This window comes from Scleropages formosus, chromosome 25 (assembly GCF_900964775.1).
Source record: "Scleropages formosus chromosome 25, fSclFor1.1, whole genome shotgun sequence".
NCBI lineage: Eukaryota > Metazoa > Chordata > Actinopteri > Osteoglossiformes > Osteoglossidae > Scleropages > Scleropages formosus.
Genome location: NC_041830.1, coordinates 16,535,037 through 16,556,317, shown reverse-complemented (window position 1 = coordinate 16,556,317; position 21,281 = coordinate 16,535,037).

The following is a 21,281-nucleotide window of genomic DNA, read 5'->3' as shown; positions in this document are numbered from 1 at the left end:
CGTGGTCAGTATGTATGATCGGTATGCCAGGGCCTCGTCCACTCTCGGCCGTGATCTCGGCATCTGCCTGACATAGAGGTAGAGGTCAAATTGTGCGAGTCATCTAGAAGGGTCTGTATGAAGTCGGTGTGTGACGGGGAGATGTTCAACCTCTTCCAGCGTAGACTAATGCCATCACAAGAAGACGGTGCTAATCAAAAGGGATCTGCCTCTTGTCCTTCCTAACCTATCGACTTGGGAGCCAGATTGCCCATTCGTATGGCTTGGGCCTCAATTTGGGAATGTGACCCCCCTCTTCTCAAACACAAGAGTGTATCAGGCCAAACCTGAGGGATTATCTCCCTTCCTGAAGACCCCTCCTTCCCCTCTCTAGCAAGAGTCTCATTAGCAGAGCACAATCTCCTCTTTTCTCTCAACAGTTCATCTTCTTGTGCTTCGTTGGCTCCATCTCTTTTGAACGCCACCCAACAAGCTCTGTGCGGCATCTCCAGACCCACAGAGTCATTAATGACCTGTAAACCTGAAGCCCTGCATCACCTGAAAACAAAAAGTTGCCCAATGAGCTGCATTTGTGGCATCTCAAACAGACAGGCACAAGAATTTTGTCTGCAGCCACTCTCTGTAAACCTCAACTTTGGTCAAGAATTCCACACCAGATCCCATGTCTATGTAAATCTGCGCTGCGCTACAGGGAGAGCAAAGGCGTCAAAGAATCAAGGGTACATTAATATTACATTGAGGCGAAGAGCCTTTGGGGAGCCTGAAAGACGCTTTGAAGTTTTACGGGATCCATGCGTTCCAGTGGCGTGTCGGACAATGCAGAAGCCCGGTGTCCATTTGATCTAACGTTGTACGAGTGATTGTCTGCCAAAATACCAGGGTGACTGGGGGGGCTCAGGATGCCCTGTAAACTGTTGGAGCTTGAAGAACGGGGTGGAGGGTGTAGGGGGGTTGAATGAATTGTACCAATTAAGGGTGCAGCTGTGTACTTGCATGAAAAAGGACAATGGAAGCAAATCTCCTTTGGCAGCAGACGAAACCAGGGATCCCCAGCGAACAAGACAAAGGGAGAGAAAGAGAAAGAGAAAGAAAGTCAAAGCACATTATGGAACAGCAACAAGTTCTCTTTACATAACAACACTGTCACACAACAAGGTAGAAAGGTGAGCCCCCACAGCGAGGAGCCGGACTGGAGGAGGGGAGGCCCCGTGGAGCCAGGCATGGTGCGGTTAACCTGCAAACAGTTAGCTTGCCTCGGGCCACAGGGAGATGCTTCCCAGAACTTTGATACCGCTTCTTGTCATCTCGAGTCCAGGAATGAATGCCGGAGGTACGAGAACGAGAGATGACCATCGGCCGCCACCGGACAAGGAGCGGAATTGTCCCGGAACAGGGAGAAAGACTTCACGTACTCGGGCGGCTCCTAGCAGAACTCGCACCGGGTTTGTATCCATCCGTCTTGGAGAAAAGGGAGCCTTTCGGCTACGCTTCGTGTCAGTGCAGCTATTTGGGTTTCCGAGTGAGAAAATCTCTGCAACAAAGACTCATCGTTTCCAGCTGGAAAACAATAAAATTAGCAAAACTGCCGGTCCAGCCCACAACGCGCCTCCTGCTGACTTTCACACTGGAGGCAATGTGGCGGCAACTAATGCTCTTACTGACTTAAACGGTAACAAAAGTAGCCCAGCTACACACCAGCAAGGACTTTGTTCCGGGACCATTGGCCCCATGCAGTGCACCTGGCAGATCCCAGTCACCCGGGAAATTGGGCAGCCAGCACGATCCCCGACAAAAGTGTGTATAGTTGCACTCCAACCCACGTACAGGGTTTTCCAGGGTTTGCATACATTGCGCTACGTATCAGGTTCTTAGTAGATCACCGGGCCAAGTAGACCCAAGCCCTAACCCACAGCCGAGGAGCTGCGAGATGCCAGGGTGCTTGCTGCACCGCTGCACTGCCCGTTCTTCCTCCCATTTCCACACATGTTGTCAAATTAATATCTTTGATGGATAAAGATACTATAGCAAAAGTTTTGCAAGGACATCACTTGAACTTGCACTGGATTCACTTTTCAGCAGCATGTAAAGTTCACCCAGGGATGCAATTCATGTCTCACCGTAACCTGTTTGTTAACTTGTCAGTCCATCAGCGTGAATGGATACATGCGTGTAGGTCTCGAGCGCACCGAGCGGGTGTGGGGAGGTGACGAAAACCTGAGGTCAACCACAGGCGACGAGTAACGGTCCCTGGCAAATCGATCGGCCGCTGAGGTTTAGCGATAAGGTGCTGGAGTTTCGTTACAGAAGGACCAGGCGATCCTCCATCTGTCTCACTCATCCTTCTCCTTCTGAAGGTTCACCAGCAGGCTCCTCCATCACAGTCCTCTTCGGACAACATGTATCCGTAGCCGTTTAGCGGGTTGCGGGGAAAATGTCTTCAAACCATCTTTTCTGCCCCTTTCCGTTTGGTTGTACAAACACGCAGGGATTGTGTGTCTCATGAGCACTTCATCAGTTTCCGTACGTTTGCAGAGCGAAAGGGTGATCAAAAGGACAACTCCAACTTGTGGTCGGAATGGCACTCACAAGTGGCGTTGCGGGATCGTCTAAGTCCTGCTCCTTGCCGACACCTCAAGCCGTCTACAGCCCGGCTTTACTCTTATTGACAGACTACAAATGTTTGTTTTTCCAGTTTGTGATTTTCCCACATCACGTGTTTTAAAGACTGTGTGGTCCAGACTCACCTACTCGGTCACCTAATCCCCCTGTGGGTACACCTGCATTTCAGGGTGTGTGAAGAGTGGCCGCCTAACTACGTGTGTGAATCCTGGTGATCTCAGCTGGAGGCCCTTCCCACTGAGAGGACTCGCACCCTGGGGGCTGCTCGTTGTACGATATGTATCCATGGTAACGCGGGTCCCCTGGACGGGGGATCCGTTCGCAGGTGTCAGGTGAGCGTTCCAGATGCTGGGCTTACCTCACTCATCCCTGATCCGGGTAGCAGCCTGAGCCTCGGGGACCGTGTTTACCGCAGAACTGATGAACTCAGATAACAAAGAGGAAGCTGGTGTTTACGACTTCATGGGAACTGCAACCTTTGCCAATACAGAGGATAAAAAGCGTCATTATCAGGCCCAGCAGCGGCGTTTACCAAAAAACTACATTTATCTGACCCCTTCTCCCAAAGTGACCCGCAATGTGAACTTCGAAAACTAAAACACCCATTGATACAGCTGGGAAATTTTTAAATTTTAAAAGCCCAAAGATTGTTGGTTGTGGCTCGAATGTGGTGGTATGATCACCCTCTCTCATTCAGAGCTGCTGAATCCCTTTCAGCATTCAAGAAGCGTCTCAAAACACATCTTTTCCAGACCTGCTTTACTCGTGATCTCCTGTCTGTTCCACGAACTTCATTTCTGCTGCTCCTCTCCATGTGGTGAGGTTGGGACAGTGTGGATGACCAAGGTACTGCTTCTCACTGGTCACCATGACCCAACAGGTCCCCTCCAAAATCCTGAGACCTGCGTCCAGTCGCATTTTCCACAGTGGCAGGTTGTCCAGGGCCGGGGTCACCACGCTGACGGCCCACCCCATTGACCAGTCCGCTCCAGCTCGGTCAGGGGTCAAGGCCCAGTTTGGACACAGGCCAGAGGACTGGTTAATAGAGGTTACAGAAGCTGAGAAGATGATTCATGGTCTGAGAAACCCGGTACAACCCCATAGTTTTCTCCTGAGTGACATGACTGTATCCCAGATGTAAAAGCTCTTGAAAAGTGTGTGTTTCACCAAAGTGTTTGTCACATACACGTGTGGCACGGAGGCATTTCTGACAGCAGTAAATGAAATCTAATGTTCCGATTCTCAAAGCCTCTCATTTCAAGTGGTTGGTTGGAAACAGCCATTTGTTCCCCGGGCCTGTAGAGGAGCAACCCCCTCCCAGGCCTCCTGCTGCCAATTACTTTTCCTTCCCCAATGACTTAAGAGAATCATTCCAATGGCAGAGCCATAGAAGTCAGTTTAGAGCCTAAAAAAAAAAAAAAAAAATTTTAATTGTTCAAGCGTTGACTGTTGAAGCGACATTCTGCTCTCGTTATTACGATCAGTTGGGGCGCATTCCTGAAGTCAGCGATGGCGTCCGGTTTCGTCCTCGGCTCACATTTTAATTCTCTAAGTCAGTTACATATGAAATGAGTTTTGAGTTTTCTCCATGGAACCAATGGACAGAGATGCCATTCAGGCATTCAGGTCAAGATATTAGACAACATCCCTTTAAGGTCTCAACGCGACATTTAATGGACTGCAGCATGCCGGGATAAAGCAGGAGCCCAGATGACAAGGGTGATAAGAAATCCCTTAAATCAAGAGGATGGGATAAAAACTTACACAGAGAGACAGATGTTATTTGTGGAGGCAGCTGCTGTGGTTCTTGTGAAATCAGGGTTACTGCTCTCTATACGTGAGGCTCAGTGAGCTAAGAGGGCCGATGCCCGGTGGGGGTTGGGTTTACCCGGTGACCCGTTGGACACAGCTCAAGACGGATTCGCTAATACCGTGACCCTCTGATCCACCTTTCAGGTGAGGTCTGTTATGTTTGCATTTATTCATTCGGCAGACACTTTTCTCCAGAGATACATGTATCTCGGAGTGGAGTAAAGTGCATCAGCGACAGATTAAGACCTTTAGACACAAGATTATCAATGCACTTGTGCGTCTGACATCACCATGTTGCTGGTTCACATCTTTCCAGTAGCTCCTATAGAAATGACATTCGGATAGGACATACATAGAAAATCATAGCATGGTGTCGGACTCATTTATGCAGCTGTCAGGAGATCAGGAGAGAAATGGCTTTGGAAGAGATGGGTTCAAGATCCTCCGTGACTGCTAGGAGGGATTCAGCAGCTCTGAGGGACACTGAGCTCATTGAACTACATCAAAGCCAGATCTGAGAGTTTTGATTTTGGACCCTTGTGAGTGGAACCACCAAAGAGCCATGGGCTGTGGTTCGCTCTAGGAATCCCACAGACCCCCATTTGGACGAGTCCCCCATCAACACCAAGCTGCACCACCCACTACCTTCTTCTTTAACTACACCCACACCAACAGACAAAGAAATACAGGCACAAAGTACAGTCACTTATGGTGCATAGGTGAGTTTGCAAAATGGGCACATGTCTTTAAAATGGACACACTTCCTCCCCCCCATCTTAAAGAACAAATTACAAGGTTCACAATGCGGCAATTTTTCAAAAAACCGACCTGGAGCAATGGTGGAAGGTAGGGCTGTAGAATATGCAGAACCCCGGGGGGGGGCAATACAGTCGAGCACCATCAAAGCAACAGAGATCGTCTTAAAGGGTAGAACGTGGTGATTTTCATCAGCTTCCAGCAGCTGTGCCGAATGCCTCACGCCGCCTGGCTCATGGGGGGCGCCAGTGTAATTTCCTCCCAGTTCGGGGCTCCTGGCCCTTTGTTGGCGCTCGCCAGGCGAGCTAAAGCCTTTTCACAAAACGGCTATTGATGGAGAACCAACATCCCCCACGGAAAGCTGGCAAAGCCCATCCTGTCCTGTTCTGCACCGGTGCCCTCAGGGGGTGATGGGGGTCCAATGGGACCCTCAGGGCTGCTTACTGTCCACACCCCCCCGTCCAACTAAACGCTGACCTCTAAACCAGCCGTGATCCCCAGAGCGCCGCCCCCCCCCGAACGGGGCCCGATCTGCAGCTTGAATTCCTGCCCAGTGAAATCTCTTTAGATTCACCCCGGGATCACTAATAAACCTTGAAATTAACTTTTCTTCCTCCAAACTGGAGTCAAGTGACTTGCTTTTGAAGTGCATTAAGGCGTCTGCGGTTTCTGTGATTAAATGGCCTCGTCTTCTGGGCAGGTACGAGCGCGGTACGGCACGGTGCGGCGCAGCAAGGTGGTTAAAGCACACGTGCGCATGTGGCTGGGATGGGGAAACAGGTGCACCCAAACGGTGTAACTCACCCTCACATCGCACAGCCCATTCTGTTACGGATGAACGTAAAGGCGCCGTCATTTCGCTTTCCACTAGTATGATCATCCAAAGGTGTCACCAAGAGGTCAAAGGTCAACAAAGGCCACGTTTATAACATAACACACCTTCGTACGACATTTCCCAGAACATCTCAGTGGTGTTTTAAATGCGTCTCCTCTTGTCACTTGCTGGAACGGTGTTCATTTAACTATTCTAAGGATCTTTACAAAAAAGTACAGTTTACTCCACCTCTACATTGCACACAACCCAAACTGTATTTCTGATCGAGGTATGAAACCTCTAATCCATAAGCTTCCTCCAGAGTCATGTGGTCAACTTGTGTCAAAGTTATTCTTTTTTTTTTTTTTTTTTTTTTTTAACTTCCAACAGTTCCAGAAGTTCCAGTTAGACCCACACCATAGCTGTGTTCCGGAATTCTGGAAGATCTGCTCACCTTTTCAGTTCTACTTGTACGGCACGACACGAGCGCTTCTGCTAAATAGTCAATTTTGGCCCTCGTTGCATTTACCTGCGTCTCTCTACGCATTTCCAGCTGTATTTTCTTATTGCCTCTATGTTGCTGTGACCTGGTTCTCATCATTTTTGAACTGAAAACAAAAATCTGGAATCCTTTTAGTTTCCTCCGGTATGATCATCCAGAGATGTCACAGCGAGGTCAAAGGTCAACATGGAACGGTTTTAAGGTAACGTACGGACCTTACAGCAGTAGCGGACACCACCCGAGTGCTGCGGGTCCGGTCACAAAGAGCGTCGTGTGTCGTACGGCCGGTCACGCACTCTCTGACGTGCAATCTGTGCAGAAGTGTTTAGTGTTTAATAATCTTTGCAACGGGGTAAATGGTGCTGACGACAGAGGACCGGGCTTCTGTGGTGAACATGCCAGCGGTCATAGCGCTGAGGGTGGGATGAAAAAGACGGCGGTCCACGGTGAAATGGGATTGGGAAGCTGGGCCGCGACTCACGTTTGATGTCCGAAGCGGAGAACAGGACCCCCCCCCCCCCCCCCGGGGTGGCAGGCGGGCCTTCCTGCAGGCGGATCTGCTCAGCACCAGCCGTTAAACCACTTTCATTTCAAAAGCTATGAAGCAAAACTAATACATCTAATCAAATAAGACTGAAGGCTTTTTCTTTTAGTCCATTTCCAGAGGGGGGGGGGAGGGAAAAAAAAAAAAAAAAAAAAAAGAGTCAAACTGTCTCCGCATGAGCTGTTTATGAGAAGCAGGGAGCTGCTGCCCCTATTTATTTAACGGTTTATTAAATATTTTAAAAAGGTCATCTAAAGATGGTTGTAAATAATGCTTTTGTGAATTCCTTCGAGTATTGCACGGTGAAACCGAGCTGCCAAGAGGGAAAACTGAGGTGGACATTCATTGCGGGACCGGTTCTCCGCAAGCAAATTGTTACACGTAACAGAAAAGTGCTTTGAGTAACTGCTACTTGATCAAATTTTATACTGCTTGTTTTGCTTGGAGGAATTTGTATCACAGGCAACGTTTGCATTTTTCGTTAACCGTTGCAACATCGGATAAAACCATCCGAAACCGGACAAAAGATGAAATATATAATGAAAATTAATTATTAAGGTTACTGAATACGTACAAACGTTTTACAACAAGCAGTAGCAAAAATTCAGCTCGGATTTGATTTAAAAACTATTTTGACAATATAATAACCCTGGTGACACACATCAAAGCAGATTAATATGTTTAAAATGTCACCCGTTACATCTATATATGTACGTCTAGCAGTGCTGCCGTTTCCTGCTTCTATGGCCATACAACGCAGATACACACCTACAACTTTACGGTTTGTACAGTTTTCGTCGCATTTCCTTCAAACTTCGATACGTCGTACTCTATTACTGTAATATCTGTTCTTTTTTTGTGTTCGCTACATGTGAAGGACAAGCAGCCCTGTCAAACTCCTTTATAGGTGCAGACATATTTCATTCATCAATTATCTTATAAATTCCTTATGATAAATGACTTTCTGAGCTGTGGAGTTATACCCGTTTTGTGATCCGCATTCATCAGAGACACGGGCCTGTGACCGAGTGCCGCAGATCACCGCTGCGGCCTCCGACCAGCAGGAGGTGAGACGAGTCAGAACTCGTTCTCCTCAGGCGCATGCCCTCTGTTGTAAGAGCATGCTCCTTCTCGGGGTTCGAGAGAAGCGCCCCCCGTGAGCAAACGCCCACTGGCTGTCAGAGCAAAGAGCGACGGAGGGATGCGTGAAAAGGACGATGCGAGCGAGATGCTCAGATGCTCCGTGGGAAACGGCGTCGCCCCACCGAGATGCTGAAGGACACATGGAAGAGTGGCCGTCCGCGACAGCGCACGGGACCCCCTGCAGATACAGCGCGACTGCCCCAGACCCCATGACCACCTGGCTCAAGAACTGATGGGGGGGACAGATGGGGTGTCTGGTCATTTCCGATGAGGTCTTCTCTTACTTTCAGTGGATTCTAAATGAGTGCAAAAGCAGCGTGGAAATATCAACCGTTCGTCGCATGCAAAGTGTTTTCAGTGGTGGGTTTCGAGAATTCGGGGTGATGCAAAACTACCTTAATCTTCCACCAAAAGCGGTTATTCAAAACAGCAGTAACTGTAGAGGGGCAGAGGAACATACCTGCTCTCATTAGTTCACGACCCACAGCTGAATGGAGCACAGCTATCGCTTCACCTAAGAGCACATGCCAGACATCCATATTGTATATCTGCTGTATACCAGGTTTGTACATCAAGTTGCTTGCTGTGATTTAACCATTTAATACACCAAGTTAATTTTAAGTGCAGTGATTCAAGGTAAATGTCTTGATCAAGGGTACTACAAATACAGCAGAAGGTGGGATTCGAACCCAGAGCCTTCGATCGTAAGGTGGCGGCTCTAACCGCTACAGCCTGAGGTTCGAGCTCGGTGGAGCTCGCAGGACTGAGAGGACAGAAGAGGTTGTGCAGTTGACAAGCAGCCCCCACCCCAGGCCCCCGACGCCCACAGGCCATCACCGTGAGTGACGGGGCAACCCGGGGGCTGAGGCGGGACTGCGGTGGGGAGGTGGGACGTGGGGCCGGCGGCCTCATCTGTGTACATTGAGGCTAGAAGCAGGGGAGGAGCGCCCCTCCCGGGGTGTCAAGTGATTGATGGGAGAGGAGAGAAAGAGGGCAGCTGTCACTCGGTGAAGCCTGGGGTGGGAGTGGGGGTCACCAGAACCCCCCTGGTGGACAGCAGGTCTAACAGGAGCAACACAAAGAGCAGCAGCACAACACAGCTTGTCGCGCCTCCACCTTTCAGGCGGAACCTTTTCCACACATGAAGCTCAAGACAGAACTTTCCCACATAATGGACCTATTTTTCCATCCTGTTCTTCACTCCAAAGTCTGTTTTTCGACAAGGTCACGCATAATGTGACAAATCGCACCCTAGCCCTAAGTTGTTCACGGGTTAGCGTCGGTAAAAGTCTTTGATGTAGCTGTAAGAAATTAAAATGCTTTATGAAATTTCATTTAATATTTCTGTTTGGTTACATTCATCTCTTCAGCTGATACTTGTGTCCTGAGCCACTTATAACAAAGTTACTTGGAATCATTAACCGCTTCATTCGGCTGGGTGATTTTCACTGGATCCATTCGAGGTAAGAACTTTGATCAAGGGATGACAGCAGGAGGGTCCAAACCTGCGTCCAACCGCTGCGGCACCTGCTGCCCCAGTGAGTTCTGCTTCCGCGGCAGTGTCCGACGTCAGAGCCCAGGGGATTATGGGAAGAGCGGCGAGACGCACGAGGGCGCGGCGGGCAGCTGCAGCCCGGCCCGCGGGGGGCATAAGGGCCGGGAGTGGCGCGTGCGGAGCCCGCCAGCCGGAGGACCCCGTGACGCACTCGTGCTGGGCTCCCGTCCGAAACCGTGGGCGACGCCGAAACCTCCCCCGGCCCAGAAATATGCAGTTATCCACATTCCTGACAGCTCATGCAATTCCGCAGAAACCGACCGCCCCCCTCCTCTCGTCCCCGAGCCGGCGGGCCTCGACCCACACGCACAGCAGGGCGGCCGCGGGGCGCTCCCAGCCTCCAGCCCGCGTGATTAATCGTGATTTAGGAGGCGGTTGCCATCGCTGTCAGGGAGCGGGGAGCGGTTTGTCTGGGATGGAGCCTCTCCAGCGGGGGGGCGCGATCTCACCTCCCGGCACAGCTGGCTCGCCCCACACGGGGAGGTGAGGACTGCGGGGCAGGTAGTGACCTGGAATGTGCAGGAGGGGGTGGAGCCTACATCAGGGGAGGGGAGGCGGGATCAGCCTTTGGCGTTCAGCCAATGAGGGAGGAGCCTGGTTTTCCACCCCAGACCATTAGCATAAGACTGCCTTTGTTAAGCGGCACCGGCTCCTCCAGGGGGACCTTTCTATCTTCTCCCTCCACAAATCATCCGTGAGGAAGCAGAACTTCTCGAACGCCGAAATCTGCAAATATCAATCTGCACAAACACAGAAATTAAATGAAGCTTTTGAATAAAAAAAAAACCTGGCGGCTTCGGAGAGACGTGACACAACTCAGTCACCAGTGGGGGCCGGGATTGTGACAGCATTGGACACTCAGTAGCACTGACCGCCCCGTTGGCATGCGCACGCGCACACACACACGTGAGCACCAGACACGGGCGGTCACACTAAGTGGCACGTCTGCCTCAACCGTGTCATCTATGCGCCGTAAAGCAGCTCCCCACAGACCTGACCGTCACGTCGCCCTGACAGGAGCGCCTGTGTCATGTTGTCACAAGAGTGATGCAAACTGTGTGATTCTATGGTACTTTGACATATATATCTGACATTTTTCTCCAATGTATACTGCTTTTCGCCATCTATACAGCGAGATAATTTCCACTGTATCAGTTCGGGGTAAGGACCTTGACCGAAGGTACTTCAGCAGGTGGTGGGATTCGAACCTGGATAATCTGAGACGGCGGTGAGAGCTGTAACCCCGACGCAACCTGCTGTGTGACTGTTAGGTACAGAAGGCAACCGAGTAAGAGCAGTGCATTGTGGGATATTACAAGCCATAAAAGAGGTCTCCCCATCTCAGCTCGGTCTCCCAGCTCTGGTCGCTTCCCAAACCTCTCACCCTAATTGAACCAACCGCGGAAAGCGGACCAGAGCCAAACTTGCGGTTAACTGCCCCGCCTCCCCTCCACCCGCCGGTTCGAGGGCCGTTTCCTGCACCCGGCTCAGCAGCCAACAGCAGTTCCCGCCACGCTGCAGAGCGCGTGCTCCGTGTCAGAGTGCGAACGCGCGAAAGTGTACGTGACGAGAGAGCGCCCACGCGTGCCGAGATCCGTGTGGTACTCACCCCCCCCAACCCCGCCCCCTCCGCAGCGGAGGAGGTGGCGAGACGAGTGAATCTGGGTGTAGCCAACGTCACCGGGTGTCAGGCCCGCAGGCAGCCAACGCACACACGGTGGAAACCGCGTGGCTCAGGTCACTAACATGTTAACATGCGCTAATCACGTTAATGCCCGAGCAATCAGAGCGTGCTGAGCTTTTCTTTCTTTAACCCCTTCTTTCACTGTCTGGTACTCCAGCTGTAAAGGAGAAATATAGTAATGTTCATTTTCATCAACCGTAAACTGGCCTCTGATTCCAGAAGAACCAGACAGAGGGGATTATTCCCTGCTGAGGGACCCCTGATGTCCACATACCCCACTCCCACCCCCCACAGGCCTCGTCCATCATGTCCTGCAAGGACACCATCCACCAATCCCCGCCCCCTAGTGATCCTGCATTCACTTCATCCTCGGACTCCAGGTACACGAGGAAAGGGGGCTGCCTAGTCGCCCCCAGGGAGTGCTGCTGCCCACATCTGGACTGGAGACCCCCTGCAGCCCCCCATCATCCCACCTGCTGTCCCACACAAGGTTTCGTCTCAGTAGGCGGAGCCTGTTCTCCCACTGAAGTGCCTGAGTGACGAATCTCACTCATGCTCACTGTGACCAGACCAGAAGGCTCCTACAACCCCATGAAGCTCCCAGCGACCCCGACGGACAGTCCGTCACGCACAGTCTGCGCCCTTCTTGTTAATAACATGATTATTACTGCCCGACTGCAGGGGGACTGAGTGGCACCGCAACGGTACAAGTGATACTTTTCGATATATTGATTTTATGCACCAAATCAACCAGCGACCAGAAGTAATACACAAACTCGCAGGCCGACATTAACACAGCCAACTGGACCTGCCATTTGTTCATCGAGTCCTCATTTAGCTCACGCGAGTTTTTGATGACTTCATTATACTGATTATTACCAGGTGATGTGATGTAGGTATGCAAAGCAGAACATACTCTGAAACGCTACATTTTCACATAATTCAGAGGAAGCTGCTCTTATCCTTTGACTGTAGAGGTTTTTGTTACTGCGAAAAATGACTTTATACTTTGGTATAATAATTAAGAGCAAATGTCTCCCTCGTGTGGACAAAATGTGCAACTGCTGCTCTCACAGCGCAGTGTGGATACCATTGGACACACAGGGGACACAGAGGACAGATAGGGGGCCAAGAGGGTTTGTGCCACTTGCCTCCTCTGATGTCTCTGCATCTCAAACAGCCGAAACTTCCAGTGAGCTCATTGCTCGTGCTGAGCTGTAACTCCACAAAGAATTTAAAAAAAAAAAAATCTCTTGCAGATGAATCACATGAACTGTTTTCTTAGTTTACAAGCACAACTGGGTCGAGAAGTTCGTTCGCAGCTCAGATTGTTTGCAAATCAAAAGTTGCTTTCACCAATCATTCACACTCACACATCCCTTGAATTTGTTGATGGTTGCATTCTACTAAAACTTAAGCTAAAACTTCAATAAAATCAGTGTAATTTAACTTAGAAAATTGTTTTACATAAAACCACATGAAATTAAAGTACAAAAATGATCTGCAAGGCATTTTATTTAAAACAATAACAACAAAAAAAATCCTTTCACTAGTGAAAATTCAAAAAAAAAAAAAAAAAAATTGTAGTTTCCAGAACTTTCCAGTCAATCTAGATTTCTACCAGATTTATCCCAGGTGTGTGTGCAACATTCATCGGTTCCTGGCCACTTTCCGCAGACAACAAACAAAGCTCAATGTCCCTCAACATATGTATGAGGTTGAGTCTGTAAAGCTATAATATATTAAAAAAATACTTTTGACCTTTTAAAACGTTTATATCAACTTTGAACGACATTGAAATGAAAAGAAAGCGACTGAAAATAGTCATCTCCACAAACTCCCGCTCAGTGTTAACTGCTGACCAGTTTGTCCCAGAAACGTGCAACGCTCATTGTCTTACTTTTGATTACAGAATCCTGCAAACACCAGACACGAGCTGTAAACACCGTGGAAGAGAGTTTGATGGAGATGGACCAACAACGGCTACGGAGCAGAAATGTGTAAAAGTGCAAAGAAAACACTTTGTAAATCTAAAAAAATGTTTTATATCTTTGAAAACCTTACATCTTTCACATTTAACTCAAAGTTCTGAAACGCAACCAAAGAGAGGACCAACTCCTCCTGACCAAAGCAACTCAAAGTCCTGCTTTGGAGAACATCAGCAGGGCACCTCTCCAGCTCCAAGACGTGTACCATTTCCGTTCGTATATAAAAACGAGAATGTTGATGCAAAGAAAAGCATCATTCAACCGTGGAACGAACACTGAACAGGAAGCCGACCGCAGTTTTCGTTAAGAATCGGCGTGTCCCTTAGGAAAAGGCTTCTTTGCGCCTGCTTTGGCGTCTGCAGAGCCACAGATCAATGCCAGTTACACCATATCCATATTTCTGAAGATGATTTCATCGTCCTTGTGATGATTTCATCACTGTATCATGACCTCCCATTATGAAAACACTTATTTTCTGCACTTCACTTTCCAGACAAGTGGTGCTCCTGCCACCAAGGGGGTGACACTTTATAGCGAGATAAAATTCTCAGGTCCCGCATTAAGTCGGCGTCGTCTGGTCGGCCTCGATTACGGCTCAGCCGCCCGTGCGAGCGCCCCCTACAGGCAGCAGTGGACTCCAGGTCTCGATCGGACGGTAGAGCTCACGCGGGATTCGTGCCCTCCCACCCCCTCTGGGGCAAGCGGTGTCACTGATGACAGAGCAGCTCAGGAATGCTGGTCAGGACGTGGACGCGGGACTGGGGATTTCCCCCGTCTCCACTTTCCTTCGCTGCGCCTTCTGGACGCTGCAGAGCACCAGGCCACATCGCAATTTTGCCTAAAATAAATCCCTGTTCCCGTTCAGACGACCGCACGGAGCTGAAGAACCGTCCACATCTCGGGTTTCCTGGAGCAAAGGTCTGTAGGAGGCATCTGGAGTAACGCAGGGTCATGTGGGTCAAGAGAGAACGCTCAGCAGCACTCTTCCGTTGCCTCTGAGAAACACGTCCTGCCGTTGCTCAGTTACTTGTTTACTGGGTTCGTCTTCTTCAGGGAGGGAGTCGGAACTTTCCGTAATCCCACCAACGGCCAGATCTTACAGTTATGGGGATTTCACCAGCTCTGCAAGTGCTCCCTTCAACCTCCATCGCCAAACCCCATTAAAAGGTGCTCAAGCAAAGTGAGGTCAGGGTCAAAAAAAAGAGATGGCAGCTTCAGCCGGGTGGAGGATACGTGGTCTCGGCGCCTGGCCAAAACATCTCACGTGAGCATTGATTTAGTGCTCGAGCTTCGTGGTCCACCCTGCAGAGCTCTCAGTAGGTGCTCACCATGCACCATCTACGCATCCATGGCTTTATGGACTCACGTGAGCAAAGGAGAGCCCGCAAATGCACATGCTGCTCCACTTGAAGAACCCATGAAACCTCCCCGTGGGTGGAAGCGCTTTGATGGCAAAAAGCTCTGTTCCCATAAGATACGACCACGTGTGAAACGTGAAAGTTATTAAAGTAGATTTGGGTTTCCAGTTGGGACCAGAAGGAGGAGGACAGAAGCTGGAGGAATCTTCCATGACAACGCAGCTCTTCTCAGCACAAATGCAGAACGGAGAGCAGCTGGAAGTGGAACCACTGCAGACCTGTTTTGTTCTCAACAAGGTTTCTTTCATGCTTCCATTTACATTTATCTTCTTCAAAACAACTCAGAAGGGAACTTCACAAGAGCTTCAGATATACAGTCAGTCCAACGCAACAGTAGCCACACACACAACTGACTGGAGATACGGGGCTGATGGTGACAGATACTGTGATGGAAGTTTATGCAGTTGTCAGGAGTTCAGGAGAGGAGCGGCTCTGAAAGACATGGGTTTGAGACCCTTCTTGCATGTTGGGAAGGATTCAGCAGCTCTGAGGGACGGAGGGAGGTCATTTCATCACATCGGGGTTGAAAACAAGAACCCGTGGACCTATGATTTTGAAGCCCTTGTGAGAAGGATCACCACACACCTAGAAGCAGAGGGGCACGGAGCTCTTTTTGGCCTTCGAGGAGTGGTCAGGTCCTGCAGATATTAGGGGATACCGTACATTGGTCAGTTCCAGCTCTGGGAACAAAAACTCAGCTTTAACAGACCCAATTCAACCTCCCACTTGTTCATCAAGTCCTCCATTCGTGGACCTGCGTCTATCACACCTGGGCAGCACTTGGATTCCCAGGAATGCGATTGCAAACACTTATCGATTAATAAAATATTTACCATCCTAAAATGGTGCCAGCATCAAAGAATAGGGTGGGGAGGTCAGTGGTGAGCTCGCGACCATCCTCTTCGCCCTTCGCGCTGATCTCTTTTCAGTGACATCACAGTGATGGGGCGGCAAAAAGGCCAGCGGGTCCCATGTGGGGCCAGAAAAGACGTCTCTTCGGGGCGTAACGTGCAGGAGACAGTCTGTGGTGGGTTTGCCTGCCTTCGTCCCGGCGCTCAGAGGGTCCTGTCGAGTGGGGATTCCCACTAGAACAGCGCGCCGGCCCTTTTGTCGACGGTTTCTGCTCCGTCAGCCTGGGACAAGGGTGCCATTAAGCGGGGGCCGGCGCACAGCGCACGTGGGACAATGAGGGCGACACAGAGGCCCGGCCCTCGGACAAGCAGGAAACAAGCAGTACAGGCCTGCGGGAGAATGGAGTCACCCGGCCGGCATCACCGAATACATTTACCTACCTCAGAGCCCATTCACCGCACGTTTTTTGTTTGGTTTTATGCCGGGGGAGGGAAAAGTGCGGGATAGGAGATGGGACGGAACTGGTCTCCGTGGCAACCAGCTCAACAAACAGCATGTCCTCCCGCGACGGGGGTGAGCGAGGAGGCAGCAGAGGCCGTCGAAGCCGTGTTCCTGAGATAAGGGGCTGTGAGAATCGGGGGTGACCCTCCCCCGTCCCCCGTCCTGTCCACATCCAGCCGGGGATCTGAAGACCAGGTCCTCGTTCTCGGGGTTTGCGTAAAGAATGAGAGCTGTCTCAGAAACAGCTTCCTCAACGAGGCGGCAGTTCGGTTTTAATTAGCAGAACAAGTGTCTCGCCGGGAGAGCTTCTCTCGCTGGAGGGTTTGTACACAGTCACGACGGAACTGACAACAACAAGTTCCCAGGACAACAGACTTACCACGTTTACCACGAGAGCCCATTGAACTCCAAGAGGCAAATGGACAAAGTCTCCGGGCTCCGAGCGACCGGCACCGCCTCCATCCATCCTGTCGGTCGCTGCATACTTTTTGTTCACCTCAAAATGGACACACACACACACACACACACACACACACACACACACACACACACACACACACACACACACACACACACAAAACAGCTGAGATTGAAGAGACCGAGAGTTAGCCGTCAACACACGCCTGCAAATGTTCAAGGGTTCGAGCCACAATCTTACACCAGTGGGTGGAGATCGCTCTGCGAAAGGGCGGCAGGGTGCCATCCATGGACGCTTGGGAAATTTAATGGATTTCAGAGCTGGAGCCTTGAGACGCAAAGAGTCTCAGCACTGGGAGATGAAAGGTGGACAATGACTTGTCAGCGTGATTCATACACTCATTCATCAAGTGTCAATAACTGTGTGTCCAGTGCAGGAGCTCAGTGGTCCAGAACCTGCCCTGGAGGCATAAGGCGTGAGGCAGGGTACACCGTGAATGGAAGCTCAGTCATTTACTCGCTATACAAACACACACACACAATTTAGAGACATCAGTGACCTGAAACATCTCTTTGGACTGGGGGAGGAAACCCAAACAAACACGGGGAGGACTTGCAAACTCTACACACTATGACTGATTCACCCCCACAGGCCAGGAGCTGTGAGACACCAGCGCTACCTGCTGTGCCGCCGTGCTGCCCCAGGTCAGTGTGACGCCACATGAAACCTGCACTGACGTTCAATGAGCGTATTTAGTTACGTGTGGACATAAGAGATGTGTGTGGTTACTGCGGTTGGAGGCAAGCCTGTTCAAAGCTCAAAGAGCGCACTGTATCCCAGGATAGATTTGTTCCCCTGCAGAGCTCTTACAGGTGTCCCGGGACCACGATCTACCCTGCGGGGACATCGCATGTCGAACCCTGGACCAGCTGGAGCGAGCGTGTCATCTGTGGTCCAACCCAGCAAGTGCGTGTGCATGGCAGGATGGGACTGGGTCCTGCGGGTCACGGCCAGGTCAGGCTACGCACGGACAGCCCATCAGACGCCGAGTCGCTTCCCGAGGGGCACGAGCTCAGCGGATCTGCTTCCTGACGTCCGCAGGCCCGTGTCCCCAGATGCCCCCCTGCTATGGTGCGTCACGAAGGCCATTGCTGCAGAGGAGCATCTGCTTCCCGTTCCGCAGCCGTCTGCAGAGGAAACGTGGCGGCTGCTCACTCCGGATGCTTCCGGCATTCCCCGTTTGGGCCGGGAGAGCTCCCGGCAATCCCAGCCGAGCGAGAACCGTGAGTCAGAGAAGAACGGTGACGTCTTGGAAACGGTAGTTGTTACCATCCTTGTTGAGAGGTAACCGAACTCCGACGCAGACTTTCCAAAACCCCCCAGCGTTCTTCTAATACGCACTTAAGGGCTTTGGCGGAGGGATGCCGGTTCTCTGCAATTCCTCCCCCAGGACACGTGGGCCGTTATCTCGACAGGCCCATCTGTGGGCAGCCGGAGAACCCGGCATATCCGTCAGGCTTCCGTCCAGGATCCCTCACCGCCTCCCACAAGTCCCGTTCAGGGCCTCCAGAATGGGCATCTGTTGAGTATCTCCACAGCTTTGGATGTGTTCACGAACCAACGCTTCACCCTCTCGGTCTGCAATCCCTTTTTTCCAATTTAAAACATACAGGACAGACCCATCAAGGACATTCTTACACTTCTGTGGAAAAAAAACTCTCATCTGAAGACGTCGTTCATGATTTCTCACGTTCTCGGAACCCATCACAAGTTCAACAAAAAATTGCATGTAATTTTGGGGAGACCTCTGGCATCCTCGGCTGTGACGTGACCTTGCAGAAACATTATGGTGACCTGAAAAGGGACACTTTAGCTCACGAGCGCCTGTCATGGGGTAATTCTGTAGGAGTTCGGCCCGGTGGGGGACCACACGCTCCACGGCTGGGAGGTAGAAGATATAAGCGCTGGGGGAATCGCTCCTCAATGCTGCCGTTCAAATCCGGCCACAGAGTCGCTTGGGTCAATGAGCGAGTGAACGAGTGAACTGGGTATCCTCCAAGTACTCCGCATTCCCCCAGCCAGTCTTCTCCACGATATTAACACTCCCCAATACATGGCTAACGACAGAAGTAACAACAATCCAGTTGAGCTCCACAGAGTAGGAGGACCTGCGCCGAGCGGGAGGGCGCACCTCCCAAAGCCCCGTTGTCGTCAATTAGGGAGGATAACAAACGAGGATGGGGAGGACTCACGTCCCGAGAGGTGCCCTGTCGCTCTCTTTTTAATTATCGGTAACCTGGAGACTCCACCACGGGTCTGCAAATGAGCTCATGTCTCCCCTCTCCTCTTCCTGGGCCTGGAGGCTCATTATCAGCGTGAGTGTGCCCCCGCCCTGACGGGTCCCCAGATTAATGACCGGTCGCCGATTTTACTTCCCTCTCCCACTAATCAGGAAATGGCAGCGGGCAGTTTAACGATTAGATGCGGTGGGGTCGGCCCACGGGGGCCAGAGCCTGCACAAGGCCTGCAAACCAACTTAATTGCTGCTTCTGATCAGGGATCAACAAGGTCCTGCTGGCATCTGCTATTAAGCAAAGCCAAGTTGGCCTGGAGTTGCTTCGGAAGGTATGATGTCAAACACTTCACCACGTAACGTACACGCTAGGCTTGTGCTCCTCGTCATCTCCGTGGGCCCTCAATACAAGGTAACTGTTGGGCTTCCTCACCTTGTTACACAAATGGGCGTGATAGTAGCACAGCAGAGCCCCACATGGGGCTTCAACCCAGGAGCGTTGAGACCCCAACTTGAGCGTGTTGACTATTTACCTCGTCTGCCTCCCTGCGGTAGTATTTACAGCCTGCTAGCAGCATTCGGTAAAACAGCAGGCTAACGTCGTCAGGCATGGGCTTGACAAGCAAACCAAGTAAATTATTAGCTCCTCTAATGGGAATATAGCAAGAAAATGAAGGTCCCCTCGGGCCTAAAACCCAACCACGACGTGGCCTATTCCAGCACATGGCTTCGCATCGTCTTATTGGCCTTTGGCAAGGGTTGGGTATGTAGGGTCAGAGTGTGTGCAGCCTGCAGTGTCGCGGTGACCACAGGGGACTAAGGTGGTCCACAGGGGGTCCTGGAGCATGACTGCTCACCTCAAACCCCTCCCCAGTCTGCTAGCTCTGCTGTAAATAATTGAGCTGAAGTGGGAGTCACCAGTTAAAAATAACAACCTCCTGCGTCACTGGCCGTAAAGCATGACAAACCTGCTTCCTGGAAGTGTCTCACCAACCACGTGCTCCCATGAGACACCCAGTCCCTGGGGTCTGGGAGACCAAGCAGTTAAGCCCAGTCGGTGGGTTTGAGAAGGACCTCCACTGAGGCCACAGAGGATAACATTTCAAACGCTGCTCATTGCTCTTACAAAATTGTCTCAGAACCATTTCTGAATGACAAAACGGTCTCAAATTCAACTTTGTGAAGAACTGTCCCACAAGTGTGGTGTTTCCCATTGACTGAGTCTGAATCGAGGTGGTTTAAGAACAACCTGTGAGGACCCAACCTCAACACAGGAGCTTGGTTGTTGTGGTTCTTCAATGTTCTCCAACATCTAGCTCCCATCACCCCAAACACACGTGGATACATGTGGACACAGAATGGCCAAAACCTTAGTTGATTCCGATTAACATATCAAAAATGAAAAGCATGGCCAGCCGATGTCATCATCACACAGCAGATGGGGCGTCATCACTAGACATTATGATCAAACATTGTGACTCAGAAGTAATGTGTGGTTGATGGGATGGTCGCCAATCCTGAGTTGGTAAGTCGCATATGTTGTAAGTTGAGGACCACCTGAAGCGCATCGGGGCAGCAAACCGCCTTGTACGGTATGACCTTTCTGCCTATTCTACACCCTCAGCTTTTTCTAATAGTCAGTGCTGTCGGCTACATCTGAAGTCACTCACAGTTCGACTTTGCTCTCTCATTAAACTCCGCGTGAGATGAACCGCCTGGCCATGTAAAACACACCACCCGTCGTCGCTAGGAGGATTCCGCCAAAGGGAGTTCCAGGAAGTCCATCAGCTGCTGCTCCTGAAGACATGGCGAGGAGCCCAGCTTGTTAGCGCCGTCTCCCGAACCACAACAGGCCATCTGTGTGGGGCGACACACACTGAGTCACGGGCCCCGCGGGGCACAAACAGGCACTGCCCAGCGAGGACGACCCGGAGGACAGGAGGGACCGACTGTTGAACAGCTCGAACTTTCCTTGATTTCGGGATCATCCGACCTCATATGGTTAGAGTCTAAGAAGTCGCGGTGAGAGCCGTTGACCTTCTTCTTCATGAAGATCTGACCATTATTATGTGAAGTTCTACAAAGACAACAGAAGAACTTGGGGTGCTGTTACATGATTTCTTTCCTCACCATGGTTCGGGGGACAAACTCAAACCTAAACACGGCTTGACAGAGCCTATGGGATGGATCTAAAGCCCTAACGAATCCCCAGCACAAAGATGGGGAAACAGGAGCTTAAACGACATTCCATTACGCATATGCAATGCAAAGTGGAGAGATAAGGCAACCAGTCCGAAGCGTTCGCGTACAATTAGCATCACTTTGTAAGAAGTACAACGAGGGCAGACAACATGCCTATTCTGCTCCAGCTTCTGTGACCGA